At 41.8% G+C, this 17,216-nt stretch overlaps 1 long non-coding RNA gene across 1 annotated transcript in view; it reads left to right on the top strand.

The window, feature by feature from the left end:
• LOC141067729 (uncharacterized) overlaps positions 1 to 16,768 on the top strand; it is a 96,389-nt gene extending 79,621 nt beyond the window's left edge. Inside the window, exon 2 of the long non-coding RNA XR_012226466.1 lies at positions 16,583 to 16,768. This is a non-coding gene — a long non-coding RNA (uncharacterized lncRNA). The remainder of the gene's footprint in view (positions 1 to 16,582) is intronic.
• The last annotated feature ends 448 nt before the right edge of the window (positions 16,769 to 17,216 follow it).

Here is a 17,216-nt window from a genome sequence, read left to right as displayed (position 1 = left end):
TGGTTGCAAGGAAAGGTTCCTGCAGCTGTTGGAGAGGACAGGGAGCTTCTGACAATGATGCTTCTTAAATTTGGGGGCTGCCTAAAACACAGCAGTGGGGGGTCTGGAAAAATGAATTTTAATCGGGCATCTTTTTGTTGTAAAGGTTGTAATTTCCGTGCAGCTCCCCTTAGCACCTCCAGATTTGGGTTGTAGGTGACTACTAGAGGCACTCGGTTATTTTCTTCTTTAGCTTTGTAATGTAGCAGGTGATTCCTTGACAATCTGGTGGCTCTTGTAATTTGGTTTTCAATTGTTCTTGGATGGTAACCCTGATTCAAAAAGGTCTTTTTGAGGTGACCAAGGTGTTTGTCTCTATCCATGGGGTTGGAACATATACGATTGTATCTGATGGCTTGGCTATAGATAATAGATTTCTTTATGTGTTTTGGATGGAAACTGTCCCATTTAAGGTATGTTGGACGGTCGATTGGCTTCTGATACAGGGATGTCTCTATTTCATTGTTTTTTAGCTTAATGATGGTGTCCAAAAAATTAATCTCAGTACTGGAGTAGTTGAGTGTTAAATTGATGGTAGGATGAATTTGATTAAACTGTTCGAGGAACGTCTTTAGCTGTTGCTCAGACTCCGTCCAGATGATTAAAATATCATCAATGAAGCGGTAGTAGGCCAGGGGCCTGATGGGGCATGAGGACAAAAAGTCGCTTTCAAGCTTGGCCATGAAAAGATTTGCATACTGTGGAGCCATTTTACTTCCCATAGCTGTGCCAGTCTCCTGTAGATAGATTCTGTTGTTAAATTCAAAGTAATTGTGGGTGAGGATGAATTTTATAAGTTTCACCACAGCATCAGCATCAGTCCCTGTGTTTTCCATGAAGAATTTGCAGGCATTTAAACCATCTTGGTGTGGGATATTAGAGTACAAAGATTCCACATCCATGGTGGCCAGGATGGTTCCTTCTGGTAGAGGACCTATTGCTGCTAGTTTATTCAATAGGTCAGTTGTGTCCTGAATGTAGCTGGATGTATCCTTCACCAGTGGTTTAAGAATACCCTCTACCCATCCAGATACCTGCTCAGTGAGGGTGCCCACACATGAAATAATTGGTCTTCCTGGATTTCCAGATTTGTGGATTTTGGGAAGCATGTAGAATGTCCCTATTCTTGGAGTCTCTGGTATCAGGTCATCGCCAGCTCTTATGGACTGGTCAGGCAGACAAGAAACCAACTTGTTTAGTTCCTTGTAATAGTCCTGTGTAGGATCCGACTCCAATTTTCTATAGTAGCGTGTGTCCATAAGTTGCCTGTTTGCTTCCTTCATGTAGTCTGATGTATTCATCATGACTATTGCACCTCCCTTGTCAGCAGGTTAAATGATGATTTCCTTGTTGGTTTTTAAAGACTGTATGGCCTTTCTCTCCTGGGCACTGATGTTGGATGCTTGTCTCCTGTTAGTGTCTATGATTGTGGATTTTATCAAATGTCTGAAGGAGTCTATATATTTATCCAAATGAGGGTTGCGTCCAGGTGGAGGTGTCCAGTCTGACCTTTTCCTAGTTGTTACGATCCCTTTTCCTTCGGTCTGAGTGTTTTCTGAATCTTCTGTATCATTGAAATATTCCCTCAGGTGCAGTCTCCTGAAATACTGTTCCATATCACTGCAGAGTTCAGTTTTGTCTAGGGCCTTAGTGGGACAAAATGAGAGTCCTCTAGAAAGCACAGCCAGTTCCACTTTGTTGGGTTTATAATCTGAGAGATTGATGACACAGTTAGATGCTTTTGTGTCTGGAATGGAGTGGTTGTCCAAGTTGTCAGGTTTTGGATTTGTTTTGTATCTGTTTGTATAGAGTCCTGAATTGAGACACAGTCTGTGTAGTTTCTTTTCCTTGTTATGAACCAGAAAGGTCCGTAGTTTGTTGTAGTATTGTTGTAATTTTTGCTCTGTGCTTTCTGTAAGTGTTTTCCTCAGAGTTTCAAATTGCCCCTGGACTTTACTCCTTATGCTGTAGCAGACATGTAAAAGGTGGTTCCTTAGTCTCTCAGAAGTCCTGTGACAAAGGTTTTGTGCATAATGGGTATTGTAGGTATGAAGCATTGGGTTTGTAGTCCAGAGTCCTTTGGGAATTAGATTCTCCTTTTATAATGACGACGGACAAGATAAAGATCCCCAACTCACATCAGGACTACAAGATCCCAGGTACTTTCACCTGCATCACATCTAATGTGGTATACTTAATTATTTGTACTAAATGTCCAACTGGGGGTCTGTATGTGGGGGAGACAGGGCAAAAGCTTAGAACAAGGATGAATGCTCATCGTCACACAATAAGAGAAGAAAGAATGGATCTACCTGTGGCAAAACATTTCTGTATCCCTGATCACAGCAACGTGGATATGAAATTACTGGTATTGAAAGGTAACTTCAATTCTCAGAGAGAGAGACGAGTTTGGGAGTACAAATTTAAGACGAACTTTGACACTCTCAGTGCTGGAATGAATGTGTTGCATGGATTTATGTCTTTTTACATCAATTAAGGAATTTCCTTTTAAAACCTTGTGGGGGCATCACAACACAGAACTAGACCCCAATCACAGGACCATAAAACATCCGGACTCCTTATCTATGAACTGGTTCAATGTTTATATTTATGTTTCTCCCTCTCCCATATTGATAGTTCTGCTTCACGTCACTTGACTTATCTATTGCATTTTTTCTAGGCTGTATTGTGCATAAATATGTGACTTCAGATTTTGTATTAGTCTAGCCTGATGAAGAGACCTGAGTAGTCTCGAAAGCTTGCAATGTGTTACCATCTTTTCAGTTAGCCATTAAAAGGTATCAACCACTGAGGAATCTCAATCCTGAATATTTTTCACGTATTGTTAGGCATTTATGCTTTATTTCCACCTCTAATAGGAGTTTGAATATTCTCAACACCAAAAAGAGAAAAAAACTGACATCACCCTGATGCGCATTTATAAAGTGTTTTGCCGCTCCTGAATGCGCTGTGTTTTTAATTCCAATGTTTTTCAGGTGTTCAGCTATTCTTTTTTTTAATTTTTCTAATAGTACATCCAATATACTGGATTTTACATTTTGTGCAGCAGATACAGTATACTGCATACTGAGTAACACAATTAATAAAGAAGCAATATTTTGAGAGAAACCGCTGTATGAAAAAATGGATTTAGTTCTATCCATCACATAGATGCATACATTACATCTAGTGCTCGCACATTGAAAAAAGAAACCAGTAGTGGATAGCCAAGAGGTGATACTAGAATTTTGTGTAAAAAGGCTTGGAGATAATTGATTAGCTAAACTGGTGCCTCTTCGAGCTACATAACGACAGCCTTTTTGAATAATACTTTTTAGTTTTTCATCTGGGTTCACCACAGGCAAATACTTTTTTACAATCTCTCTGATTTTGTAAAATTGCCGGCTAAATGGAGTAGAAAAAGTGACCACTGAATTATTTGTCATAGCAGGTGTTTTTTTGGAATTCAAAAACCTTGGTTTTTTAGAGACTTTCTGAAACGCTTCATTAATACTGCGGTACCCTCTATCATACCTTTTACTAATAATTTTACTCTCCTCAAGAAAATGTTTTTCATTTGAACATATCTGTTTAGCTCGATTAAATTCCCCATAGGGGATAGCTTTTATAGTGTGTTTTAAGCTCCAAAATAGCCAAATGGCTTGTACCCGATAAATCCAGTTATCCACATTTTTCATGGATTGCCTAAAATTCATAAGAAGATTTTTTCCTCCACCCCTCCATCCAATTATATCCAGCATAGGATCATTAAATGAGAATTTGAGTGTATGGATAGATCGCTTTTTACATCCATTAACTAGTCGTGTTCCTGGTTATTTAAAAGACTCATTTTCAGTTGTGCATACATTTGAAAATTTCATTTGGCAGAAAAATGTTGTTTTTTCACCTGTGATGTGACTAACTTATATTCTTCTATTCCCCAATTCCCTGGCGATAATCGATCATATCGACAATTATAGCAATTAAAGCATTCATAGTCTGGTCGACCACATACCTGCTAAGCCATATTTTTTCTGTTTAATAAAGGGGTTTTTTTCAAATCTTAGAAGCCCCTATGGGGTTAAATTTTTCACCTTTGCTCCCAATATTATGCTTGGCGTGGTGGGAGGAACAATTCATTTTTCATGATTTAAATCCTTTTTTTTATGATATTTTTTGGTTTGGCAGGTATGTGGATGACCTGATCTTTGTATGGCAAGGTACTGCTTCTGATTTGCGTCCTTTTCATTCTTATTTAAATTCCAACAATTTAAATTTAAAATTTACCATCAGCCACATTGGTCCCAGTGTTCCCTTCTTGGATATTTTTCTGATGGGAGATTCTGAATCGGGGAAAGTTCACACTTCTATTTTCAGAAAAGAAACCGCTGGTAACTCTCACTATCCATATCATGTCACCCGCAACACACTATAAAAGCTATCCCCTATGGGGAATTTAATCAAGCTAAACGGATATGTTCAAATGAAAAACATTTTCTTGAGGAGAGTAAAATTATTAGTAAAAGGTTATATGATAGAGGGTATAATTACCGCAGTATTAATGAAGCGCTTCAGAAAGTCTCTAAAAAACCCAGGTTTTTGAATTCCAAAAAACCACGTGCTATGACAAATAATTCAATGGTCACTTTTTCTACTCCGTTTAGCCGGCAATTAAACAAAATCAGAGAGATTGTAAAAAATTATTTGCCCGTGGTGAACCAAGATGAAAAACTAAAAAGTATTATTCAAAAAGGCTGTCTTTATGTAGCTCGAAGAGGCACCAGTTTAGCTAATCAATTATCTCCAAGCCTTTTTACACAAAATTCTAGTATCACCTCTTGGCTAACCACTACTGTTTTTTTAACCCCTTCACCCCCAAGGGTGGTTTGCACGTTCATGACCGGGCCAATTTTTACAATTCTGACCACTGTACCTTTATGAGGTCATAACTCTGGAACGCTTCCATGGATCCCGGTGATTCTGACATTGTTTTCTCGTGACATTGTACTTCATGTTAGTGGTAAAATTTCATTCAAATAACTTGCGTTTATTTGTGAGAAAAATGGAAATTTGGTGAAAATTTTGCAATTTTCCAACTTTGAATTTTTATGCCCTTAAATCACAGAGATACGGCACACAAAAAACTTGATAACTAACATTTCCCACATGTTTACTTTACATCAGCACAATTTTGGAACCAAAATTTTTTTTTGTTAGGAAGTTATAAGGGTTAAAAGTTGACCAGCAATTTCTCATTTTTACAACACCATTTTATTTTTAGGACCACATCACATTTGAAGCCACTTTGAGGGGTCTATATGATAGAAAATACCCAAAAGTGACACCATTCTAAAAACTGCACCCCTTAAGGTGCTCAAAACCACATTCAAGAAGTTTATTAACCCTTTAGGTGCGTCACAGGAATTTTTTTGAATATTTAAAAAAAAAATGAACATCTAACTTTTTTTCACAAAAAAAGTACTTCAGGTTCAATTTTTTTATTTTACCAAGGGTAACAGGAGAAATTGGACTGCAAAAGTTATTGTGCAATTTGTCCTGAGTACGCTGATACCTGATATGTGGGGGGGAACCACTGTTTCGGCGCATGGCAGAGCTCAGAAGGGAAGGAGCGCCGTTTGACTTTTTCAATGCAAAATTGGCTGGAATTTAGTCACCATTTTTTTATTTTCCCAAGGGTACCAGGAGAAATTGGACCCCAAAAGTTGTTTTCCAATTTGTCCTGAGTATGCTGATACCCCATATGTGGGAGAAAACTACTGTATGGGCACACGTCGGGGCTCGGAAGGGAAGTAGTGACGTTTTGCAATGCAGACTTTGATGGAATGGTCTGCAGGTGTCATGTTGCCTTTGGAGAGCCCCTAATGTACCTAAACAGTGGAAACCTCCCACAAATGACCCCATTTTGAAAACTAGACCCCCAAGGAACTTATCTAGATGTGTGGTGAGCACTTTGAACCCCCCAGTGCTTCACAGAAGTTTATAACGCCCGGGCGTGAAAATAACAAATTCGTATTTTTTCCACAAACATGATCTTTTAGTCACCATTTTTTTATTTTCCCAAGGGTACCAGGAGAAATTGGACCCCAAAAGTTGTTGTCCAATTTGTCCTGAGTATGCTGATACCCCATATGTGGGAGAAAACTACTGTATGGGCACACGTCGGGGCTCGGATGGGAAGTAGTGACGTTTTGGAATGCAGACTTTGATGGAATGGTCTGCGGGTGTCATGTTGCCTTTGGAGAGCCCCTAATGTACCTAAACAGTGGAAACACCCCACAAATGACCCCATTTTGGAAGCGAGACCCCCTAAGGAACTTATCTAGATGTGTGGTGAGCACTTTGAACCCCCAAGGGCTTCACAGAAGTTTATAATGCCCAGGCATGAAAATAAAAAAATTGTATTTTTTCCACAAACATGATCAATTAGTCCCCAATTTTTTAATTTTCCCAAGGGTAACAGGAGAAATTGGACCCCAAAAGTTGTTGTCCAATTTGTCATGAGTATACTGACACCCCATATGTGGGAGAAAACTACTGTATGGACACACGTCGGGGCTCGGAAGGGAAGCAGTGACGTTTTGGAATGCAGACTTTGATGGAATGGTCTGCGGGTGTCATGTGTGTTTGGAGAGCCCCTGATGTACCTAAACTATTGAAACTCCCCACAAGTGACCCCATTTTGGACACTAGACCCCCCACGGAACTTATCTAGATGTGTCGTGAGCACTTTGAACCCCCAAGTGCTTCACAGAAGTTTATAACGCTCGGACGTGAAAATAAAAAAATCATTTTTTTCCCAAAAAATGATATTTTTGCCCCCAATTTTTTATTTTCCTAAGGGTAACAGAAGAAATTGGACCCCAAAAATTGTTTTGCAATTTGTCCTGAGTAGGCTGATACCCTACATGTGGGGTAAAACACTGTTTGGGCGCATGGCAGAGCTTGGAAGGGAAGGAGCACCATTTGACTTTTTCAACTCAGAATTGGCTGGAATTGAGATCCGACGCCATGTTGCATTTGGAGAGCCCCTGATGTGCCCAAACAGTGGAAACCCCCAATTCTAACTCCAACCCGAACCCCAACACACCCCTAACCCTAATCTCAGCCTTAACCCTAACCCTAGCCCTAGCCCTAACCCTAGCCGTAACCCTAGCCCTAACCCTAACCCTAGCCCTAACCCTAATGGAAAAATGGAAATAAATACATTATTTTATTATTTTTCCCTAACTAAGGGGGTGATAACGGGGGGGTTTGATTTACTATTTATGGCGGTTTTTATATTTGGCAGCTGTCGCACGCTAAAAGACGCTTTTTATTGTAAAAATAGTTTTTGCATCACCACATATTGAGAGCTATAATTTTTCCGTATTTTGACCCACCGAGTCATGTGAGGTCTTATTTTTTGCAGGACGAGTTGTCGTTTTTATTGGTACCATTTTCGGGCACGTGACTTTTTTGATCGCTTTTTATTCCGATTTTTGGGACACAGAATGAACAAAAACCAGTGTTTCACGAATTTCTTTTGGGGGGGTGCGTTTACACCGTTCCGCGTGCGGTAAAATTGATTAAGCGGTTTTATTCTTTGGGTCAGTACGGTTACAGCGATACCTCATTTAGGTCATTTTTTTATGTTTTGTCGGTTTTATGCAATGAAAACTATTTTATATAAAAAATAATTATTTTTGCATCGCTTTGTTCTGCGAGCTATAACTTTTTTATTTTTTCGCTGATGATGCTTTGTGGTGGCTCGTTTTTTGCGGGACAAGATGACGTTTTCAGCGGTACCATGGATATGCGTCTTTTTGATCGCACGTTATTGCACTTTTTGTTTGGCGGTTTGAGAAGAAATCATTATTTTTTGCTTCGTTTTTTATTTTTTAAGGGGTTCACTAAAGGGGTTAACTAATGGGACAGTTTTATAGGGCGGGTCGTTACGGACGCGGCGATACCTAATATGTGTACTTTTATTGTTTTGTTTTTTTATTTCCAATAAATGGATTTATTTGGGGGAATATTTTTTTTTTTTTCTAATTTATTTGGCGATTTTTTTTAAATTATTTTAACACTTTTTTTTTTTTTTTTACTTTATTAAATAGTCCCAGGTGGGACTTCACTGTCCTGTGACAGATCGCTGATCTGTCACATCACAGATCACTGTGACAGATCAGCAGGCTTCCTCATGCCTGCGCTTTGCAGGCACTGAGGAAGCCAGCTTCCTGCAGGCCCCCGAAGGCCCCCGTCGCCATCTTGGATTCGGGGGCCTGCAGGAAAGGAGCCCCCCGCAGCAGCGCTGCACATTGCGCTGCCGTGGGGGGCTCAGGGAAGCACGGAGGGAGCCCCCTCCCTGCCGACGCTTCCCTTTAACCCCCAGTACACCTGCAAGGGGTTAACGTGTCGGGGGCGGTCCGTGACCGCCCCTGACACATTGTGCCGGGTGTCAGCTGTGATAATCAGCTGACACCCGGCCGCGATCAGCAGCGCTCACCACGTGGGCGCCGCTGATCGCGGTAGACGTACTATCCCGTCCATGGGCATAGGGGCCCGGGTCCCATGGACGGGATAGTACGTCTGATGTCAGGAAGGGGTTAAAATGTGCGAGCACTAGATGTAATGTATGTATCTATGCGATGGATAGAACTAAATCCCTTTTTTCATACAGCGGTTTCTCTCAAAATATTGCTTCTTTATTAATTGTGTTACTCAGTATGCAGTATACTGTATCTGCTGCACAAAATGTAAAATCCAGTATATTGGATGTACTATTAGAAAAATTAAAAAAAGAATAGCTGAACACCTGAAAAACATTGGAATTAAAAACACAACGCATTCAGGAGCGGCAAAACACTTTATAAATGCGCATCATGGTGATGTCAGTTTTTTTTTTCTTTTTTTGGTTTTGAGAAAATTCGAACTCCTATTAGAGGTGGAAATAAGCATAAATGTCTAAGGCTCTGTGCACACGTTTTGGATGCTCCCGTGGATTTTTCCGCACAAAATACTCATCTCTTTGCAGAAAACGCAGGTGTGTTTTTGCCGCGGATTTGATGCGGTTTTTCAGTTCGGTTTTGCCTGCGGATTTGTATGCGTTTTTGTGAGATAAATAAAGATGTTATTTAGCAAAAAAAAAAATTGTGATGTCATTTTTGTCCATCCTCCTCTTTTACATTTGTCCAATCCACACTGCATTACACACACACAGATAGATGATGATAGATAGATACATAGATAGATAAATATGGGATAGATAGATAGATAAATATGGGATAGATAGATAGATATAGATATATGGATATATATCTATCTATCCATAGATATATCCATAGATATATCTATAGATATTTCCATAGATATATCTATAGACTTATACATAGATATATCTATAGATATATAGCCATATACTGTATATAAAAAAAAATGAAAAAAAAAAGCAGCGTGGGCTCCCGCACAATTTTCTGAGCCAGAGGGGGAAAGCTGATGACTGGGGGCCAATATTTGTAGCCTGGGAAGGGGGCAATACCCATGGAGTTTCCCAGGCTATGAATATCAGCCCACAGCTGTCTGCACAGCCCCCCCCCAAAAAAATGACGTGGGGTCCCCCTATATTTTATAGCCAGAAAGGCTACACAGACAGCTGCGGACTGATATTCATAGCCTAGGAAGGGGCCATGGATATTGGCCCCCCCGGCTACAAATACCAGACCCAAGCTGCCCTATAAATGGCGCATCTCTAAGATGCGCCAATTCTTGCACTTAGGCCCTCTCTTCCCACTCCCGTGTAGCGGTGGGATATGGGGTAATATAAGGGGTTAATGTCACCTTGCTTTTGGAAAGTGACATTAAGCCCGGTTAATAGAGAGGCGTCAATAAGACATCGATCCATTATTAATCTTATATTAATAAAGGGTTAAAAAAAACACACACATAAGAATAAAGTCTTTTAATGAAATAAAACACAACACGGTTTTCATATTTTTATTTAACTCCCAAATCCAAGCGACGCCCTCTTCTCCTAGAAAAAAACGAAAAATAATAAACCAACCGTATACTCCCTGTCTGACGCAGTCCAATTAATAACGAGGGTCCCGCGACGATCTCCCCTGTAGTACAGTGACATCAGGTGATGTCACTGCTCTATTGGGTCTCCCAGTGATGAACTGACAGGAGACAATGCCTCCTGTAGCCCATCATTGAGGTTACCTGAGTTCAGGGTCTCACTTTACAGCACTGCTGCGTGAGAATTAGAGTTAGGGCTAGGGTTACAGTACCTCTTTACCGGCGGAGGGATACACAGTGGAGGATTACCTCTGTCTGTCATTTCAGTGCTGAAGCCCCTGGAGAGCGGTCGCATCAGCTGATGTGGCTGTTCTCCAGGGGAGATCATCGTGGAAGCCTCGATATTAATTGGACTGCGGCAGAGAGGTGAATATAGGTTGGTTTATTATTTTATGTTTATTACAGGTGATTGATGGCTTCGGGGAATTAGGTGTGTGTGGTGAGTATGTACTCTATGTTATGTGTTGTATGTTATGTGTATGTTCTGTATGTTGTATGTTCTGTATGTTGTATGTTATATCTATGTTCTGTATGCTGTATGTTCTGTATGTTATATGTATGTTCTGTATGTTATACTGTATGTTCTGTATGTTATATGAATGTTCTGTATGTTATATGTTCTGTATGTTGTATGTTCTTTTTTTTTTACATTCAACACATTAGCCGGATGATGGGACTACTACTGTCCCATAATTGGCTAATGTGTCAATCACTGTCAGGGTAGCAGGCATAGCCCGATGGGACTTGTAGTCCCATCAGACCATGCATGCATACACATTCACTCACTAACACACACAGCACCGCAGACCCCCCGCACACCCGCCGGACAGACCGATGACCCACCCGTCAGCCGCGCAGCCCCCCTCCGCAAGACCCCCGACAGCCCGATGACCCCAGCACAGGCCCCGCACAGACCCCCAACAGCCCAATGACCCCAGCACAGGCCCTCACAGACTCCGACAGCCCGCACACCCCGGCACAGGCACCGCACAGACACCCGACAGCCCGCAGACCCCAGCATAGGCCTCACACAGACACCCGACAGCCCGCAGACCCCAGCAAGGCCCCGCACAGACACCCGACGGCCCACAGACCCCGGCACAGGCCCCGCACAGACACCCGACAGCCCGCAGACCCCCGGACACACACATAGCCCGCACACACATACACACCCAGTCACCGCCCACACACCATACAGCACACAGTCACCGCCCACACTCAACCCACACTCTTCCCCCCTCCCGATCTGCAGCGTTTCATCCGCAGCAAAGCCGCAGATCTTTTTGAGACCTGCGGTTTTGCTGCGGATCAATGCAAGTCAATGGGTGCAGAAATGCTGCACATGCAGAATTGACATGCTGCGGAAATGAACCCGCAGCGTTTCCGCGCAGATTTATCCGCAGCATGTGCACAGCGTTTTTGAAATTTAATTGACTTTAATGGTACTGTACAACGCAGCAGAATCTGTTGTGGACCCGCAGGGCCAAATACGCTGCGGATGCGCGGTAGAATCCGCAACTGTGCACATACCATAACAATATGTGAGGCATTCTGGATATTAAAATTAGACACAAAGTTTCCCCGTGGTATGAATTCCAGAAATGACCTTTATTACATTTATTAAGATTTTTCGTATGTTTGTCCATGTTAATACTCTGTTTCACCTGCCACTGTTTTTCCTTAATAATTTGCTGTTTTCTGATTGGTTGGAAACCTCTATATTATTTGTCTTGATTTTTGTTTTAACATGCCTATGACTAAGGGTGCTTGTAGCGCACCAGAAACGCGTCTGCTGTTCTGTGCATTTTAAACATGGCTTGAAAGCCGAATAAAGTTTTTCTAATTTTTTAATGGCTGGTGTGCCGAACTTTTTTTTTTTTCTTGCATCTCACTGTACCCCTCCACCAGAACTAACCAACAATGTTAGTGGCTGATCACTTTCCCCAGTCCCACCTCGGGGTGATCCTCGACTCTGCCCTCTCTTTCAAGCCACATATCCAAGCCCTTGCCTCCTCCTGCCCTCTCCAACTCAAAAACATTTCCCGGATCTTTACATTCCTTGACCAAGAAACTACACAAACGATTTTGCACGCCCCCAACATCTCCCGCCTTGACTATTGCAACCTTCTACTCTCTGGCCTACCCTATAGCACTCTTGCACCACTCCAACCTATCCTAAACTATGCTGCCCAATTAATCCACCTGTGTCCCTGTTATTCCCCAGTGTTATGATTGGGTCACCAAGGAGGAAAGCAAGACCAAGCTAAGCCACAGAAAACCAGAGATGTTGGTAACTAAGCGGATTGCAGACCCCTGATCCTATCCACACAACTAGCAGTAGCCGTGGAGCGTACCTGCGATGATCCTAGATGCCTCGACACAGCCGGAGAACTAAATAAGCCTAAAGCAAGAAAGGGGAAATCTAAACTGCCCCAGAGCAGACCCCAAAGGAATAGATAGCCCTCAAACATATATTGTCGGTGAGACAAGATGAAAACACAAACGCAGGTAGGAAAATAGACTGAGCAAACGATGGGGCCCACACTAACTAGACAGGACAGGAAAGGAAAGGAAAGACTCTGTCTGCAATCACGCATAAAATCCCTGCAAAAAATGCCCAACACGTCTGATAGAAAAATACTGAAGTCACTAGACTTTGCCCACTTTATCAGCACTCTGGTATATTCTGAAAGCAGAGCAAAAAGAGGCCAATCTAATCAGGGACAAAAGCAAACTGGCACAAGCAGTAACATAAGGATGGAAATTCAGCACAGCCCCAGCCAGAGCTGGCTGACCACACAAAACTGAAATAGACAAAACAAGATCAAATGTGAACAATAGCAAAAGAACACTTAGCTGAGCATGCAGGGACTGAGCTGGAAACTAAGACCTCAGGAGGCAGGAACAAATCACCAGCAGGGATAGAGGGAGTCAGCTGTCTTAAATCCAGTCAGAAACTCCAGATCTCCAGTCATCCTCCTCATTATCAGGTGGCAGGCCTCTGTTAATTAGATCAGCTCCATTACCTCCAGTAACCACCAGAGGGAGCCCGGAAAGAGAACTCGCAACCCCTCTGTCAATATAACCAGCTCCACTACCTTCACTAGTAACCAGAGGTAGGCCAGAAAGCGAATTCACAACACCCCAGCCTCCCCTCTCTAAACCCTAAAACTATGACATACAAAGCCATCCACAACCTGTCTCCTCCATAAATCTGTGACATGGTCTCCCGTGACTTTACCTACACACAACCTTCAATCCCCTCAACATCTTCTCTACTCCACTCTTAGTTCTTCTTCCCCCAACCGCATACAAGACCTCCCGTGCTTCACCCATACTCTGTAACTCTCTTCCCCAACACATCAGACTACCGCCTACAATGGGCACATTCAAAACTAACGTGAAGAACAACCTCTTCCGACAAGCCTGCACCCTGCAGTGATCCTCAGGCTACTGAACTGCACGACCAGCCCTACCCTCTCCTAGTGTATCCACACCCATCACCTTTAGACTGTGAGCCCTCGCGGGAAAGGTCCTCTCTCCTTCTGTACTTGCATGTGCCTTGCATTGCTCATGTTTAGTGTACTTGTCTATGTCTGCCCCTTTTTCACATGTAAAGCGCCATGGAATAAATGGCGCTATGAAAATGACTAATAACAATATCATCCACCACCTCGTCTTACACTACAACACCCTGGTCCTCCTCCTGACTTTCTGGCAATTATGTCTCATCATTGTCCACCTCTTGTGACACATTTCCACTGTTGCCTTCGTGTGACCGTGGCTGCTAAAATATTTGGGCAGCCCTACATGCAATATCATCTTGCCCTCCTTCAAGTGTACCGTGCGAGAGGCCAGAATATATATAAATGGTAAAGTAAACAGCTCTTGGGAGTGTCCAAGTGTGGGATCAGTTGTCTACAGGTAATCGGCATGGTGGAAGGAGGATCAGGGTGAGGAATATGCGGTCCAGACCCACGGCTACTCAGACTTGACCGTGTGGGAGACAGGGTGCTGGTGGTGGTGGCAAAGTGTCTGGAAGCATTATCCATTATCCAACCAACAACCTTTTGACACTGCTGTGGGTTCAATACGTGGTGTGCTGATACGTTCCCCCAGGAATTGGGACAGGAAGGTCGAGCGAGAAAATGTGGGTGTTTGTTGTTGCCCAATTTCAGCTTGCCAACAGCTCTGCATGCACCATCACCATCACGTCCACTTTCCCGTCCCTTGCCACACACACACCTTGCCCTTTTTAAATGTACAACATTATTTTCCGAGCGCACCAAAATGCAACACGGTGCGTTTGGCGCAGGTCGGCGCACCGTCAAAAGGATGCATGCACCGGCAAACGCATACCTGCCTACGGCCTGCATACCCAATGCTAAAGTTATGGTATGCAGGGTGCATGCAGCGTCATGCGCCGATAAAAGGAGCTGACTGGAGGAGGTGCGGCCGTGGGCGGAGCTTTACAGCGGCCGTGCGCATCCCTCTGCAGCTCCAGGAAACGCTAGTGTGAAAGTAGCCTTACTTCTTTGTTTAGCCACATTGGGTTTTTCCTATTTCTTGTCCTTTTATTCCCACTTGGTATAAACCGCTTACAGTGCCTATTTAGGATATTTTTAAACATTTCCCGTTTAATATCTGTATTCTTATTTCTGAGGACATTGTCCCAGTCACCAGATTAAGGGCATCTCTAAGCTGGTCAAACTTTGCCTTCCTAAAGTTCAGTGTTTTTGTGACTTCCTGACAAGTCCCCCTAGCGAAAGACAAGTGAAACTGTACAATATTGTGGTCGCTATTTCCCAGATGCCTGACGACCTGCAGATTTGTTATTCTGTCAGGTCTATTAGATAGTATTAGGTCTAAAAGTGCTGCTCCTCTGGTTGGATTTTGCACCAATTGTGAAAGATAATTTTTCTTGGTTATTAGCAGAAACCTGTTGCCTTTATGGGTTTCGCAGGTCTCTGTTTCCCAGTTAATATCTGGGTAGTTAAAGTCCCACATGACAATTACCTTATTATGGGTTGAGGCTTCATCTATCTGCCTTAGTAGTAGACTTTCCATGATTTCTGTTATATTTGGAGGTTTGTAACAGACCCCAAAGAGAATTTTGTTACTATTTTTCCCTCCATGCAATATAGAATTAATCTTCAGCTCACCTGGTCCAGCCTGCCCAGTCCTCCTTTCCATGATCTCGGTGCACGGAATGAATCCATCCCCATCTGGGAGAAAATTCTTGGTGAAAAAAAAACTTTTGTAGTTCCAGCACACGATATAGGAAAACTAAAAAAAGCCTTTATTTAGTCCATCATTAAAAATTACAATACCAAATGTAATAAAAGCATGTGTAGGCTTACGCGTTTCGGATCATATTTGACCCTTAATCATAGCATAAAATGCTGGATAAATGTAGCACTTATCAAGGAAAAGCAACCAAAGAAGGCTGCCTTGGGTAACACCCACCAGAATCAGCTGTAATACCAGCATCACTAATTCAAGGTTAGCAATAGTACCTCACTGGATTAACCCTATGATGCCTCCATCTTATACAAACATGTTACAATGTGAATTCTCACTTAGTGATAATCTAATGGTTTAGTCACTTTGGTATTACAGCTGATTCTGGTGGGTGTTATTTTTCCCTCCATGTATTTCGACCCATATGGACTCGACATTTTCTTTCCCTTCGCTAATATCTTCCCTTAAAGTGGACTTTAGACAAGACTTTACATAAAGACAAAACCCATCCTCCTCTCCGATTTTTATGATCCTTTCTAAACAGACTGTAACCCATTAAGGTAACTGCCCAGTCATAGCTTTCATCTAACCATGACTCGGTTATTCCCACTATGTCATAGTTACCTGTGGATATTTCTGCTTCTAGTTCTTCCATCTTGTTTGTCAGGCTACTGGTGTATGCGAGCGTGCAGACACAAAGAATGATGAGTGTTTGTTCAATATGATTTTTTCATGCATTTGTGAGCACATGGAGATGATATGTGAAATGTTTTAACCCCTTAATGACAGCCAATACGTCTTTTTACTGACCTGAGATATAAGACAATATCATCCCCATAGAGGTGACAATCCAGCAGCTGTCAACTGTACACTATAGCTGACAACTTGCTGCACCACAAACGATCAGTGTTGTTATAAAAGGAAAATTGTGGATTAATGATACAAATTCAGATGTAGTGAAAAACTTTGGTGGTTTATTCAACGCGTTTCAAAGCCTATGACTTCTTCTGCAGGAAATTACCACAAAGACATAGAGACATAATGCTCATACACTGCTTAAATACATTCAAAATTCAAAAACAGGCGTTAAAAGAACTCCTGACATGTGACATACGATGTCAGAGTTCATGAGACAATGATAAATGATTAATCTAATACAAAATAGTTCATCAACGTGTGCATGTAAAAATTATCAATCAACCAAATAACTTTTCCATTCATTTTTCAGGTTTCAGATAAAAAAAGAAGAAAAAATATATAATTCAGTTTATATAGAAAAAACAGGAAAAGAACCCACCTGAGGACGTGGCATAATCCCCATCCAGCCTCCCAGCTGTCTGCACCATGTATCCAATTGAGAATTTTAGCTAATTATGTGTACATATGGCTGAATAAATTCCACCATTATCCCGTTCTTGACCCAGCCTATTTTGACCTTAATGACCTGGCCATATTTTGCAATTTTGACCAGTGTCCCTTTATGAGGTAATAACTCTGGAACGCTTCAATGGATCCTAGCAATTCTGAGGTTGTTTTTGGGCTTCATGTTAGTGGTAAATTTAGGTAGATAATTTTTGCGTTTATTTGTGAAAAAAACAGAAATTTGGTGAAAATTTTGAAAATTTTGAAATTTTGAAATTTTGAATTTTTATTCTGTTAAACCAAAGAGTTATGTGACATAAAATAGTTACTAAATAACATTTCCCACATATCTATTTTACGTCAGCACAATTTTGGAAACAATTTTTTTTTTGTTAGGACGTTATAAGGGTTAAAATTTGACCAGTGATTTCTCATTTTTACAACAAAATTTACAAAACCATTTTTTTTAGAGACCACCTCACATTTGAAGTCACTTTGAA

Source organism: Dendrobates tinctorius, unplaced genomic scaffold, assembly GCF_039654945.1.
Source record: "Dendrobates tinctorius isolate UK_male_01 unplaced genomic scaffold, ASM3965494v1 ptg000254l, whole genome shotgun sequence".
Taxonomy (NCBI): domain Eukaryota; kingdom Metazoa; phylum Chordata; class Amphibia; order Anura; family Dendrobatidae; genus Dendrobates; species Dendrobates tinctorius.
Note: the sequence above shows the minus strand (reverse complement) of the source record. Positions and strands in the feature narration are given on the sequence as shown.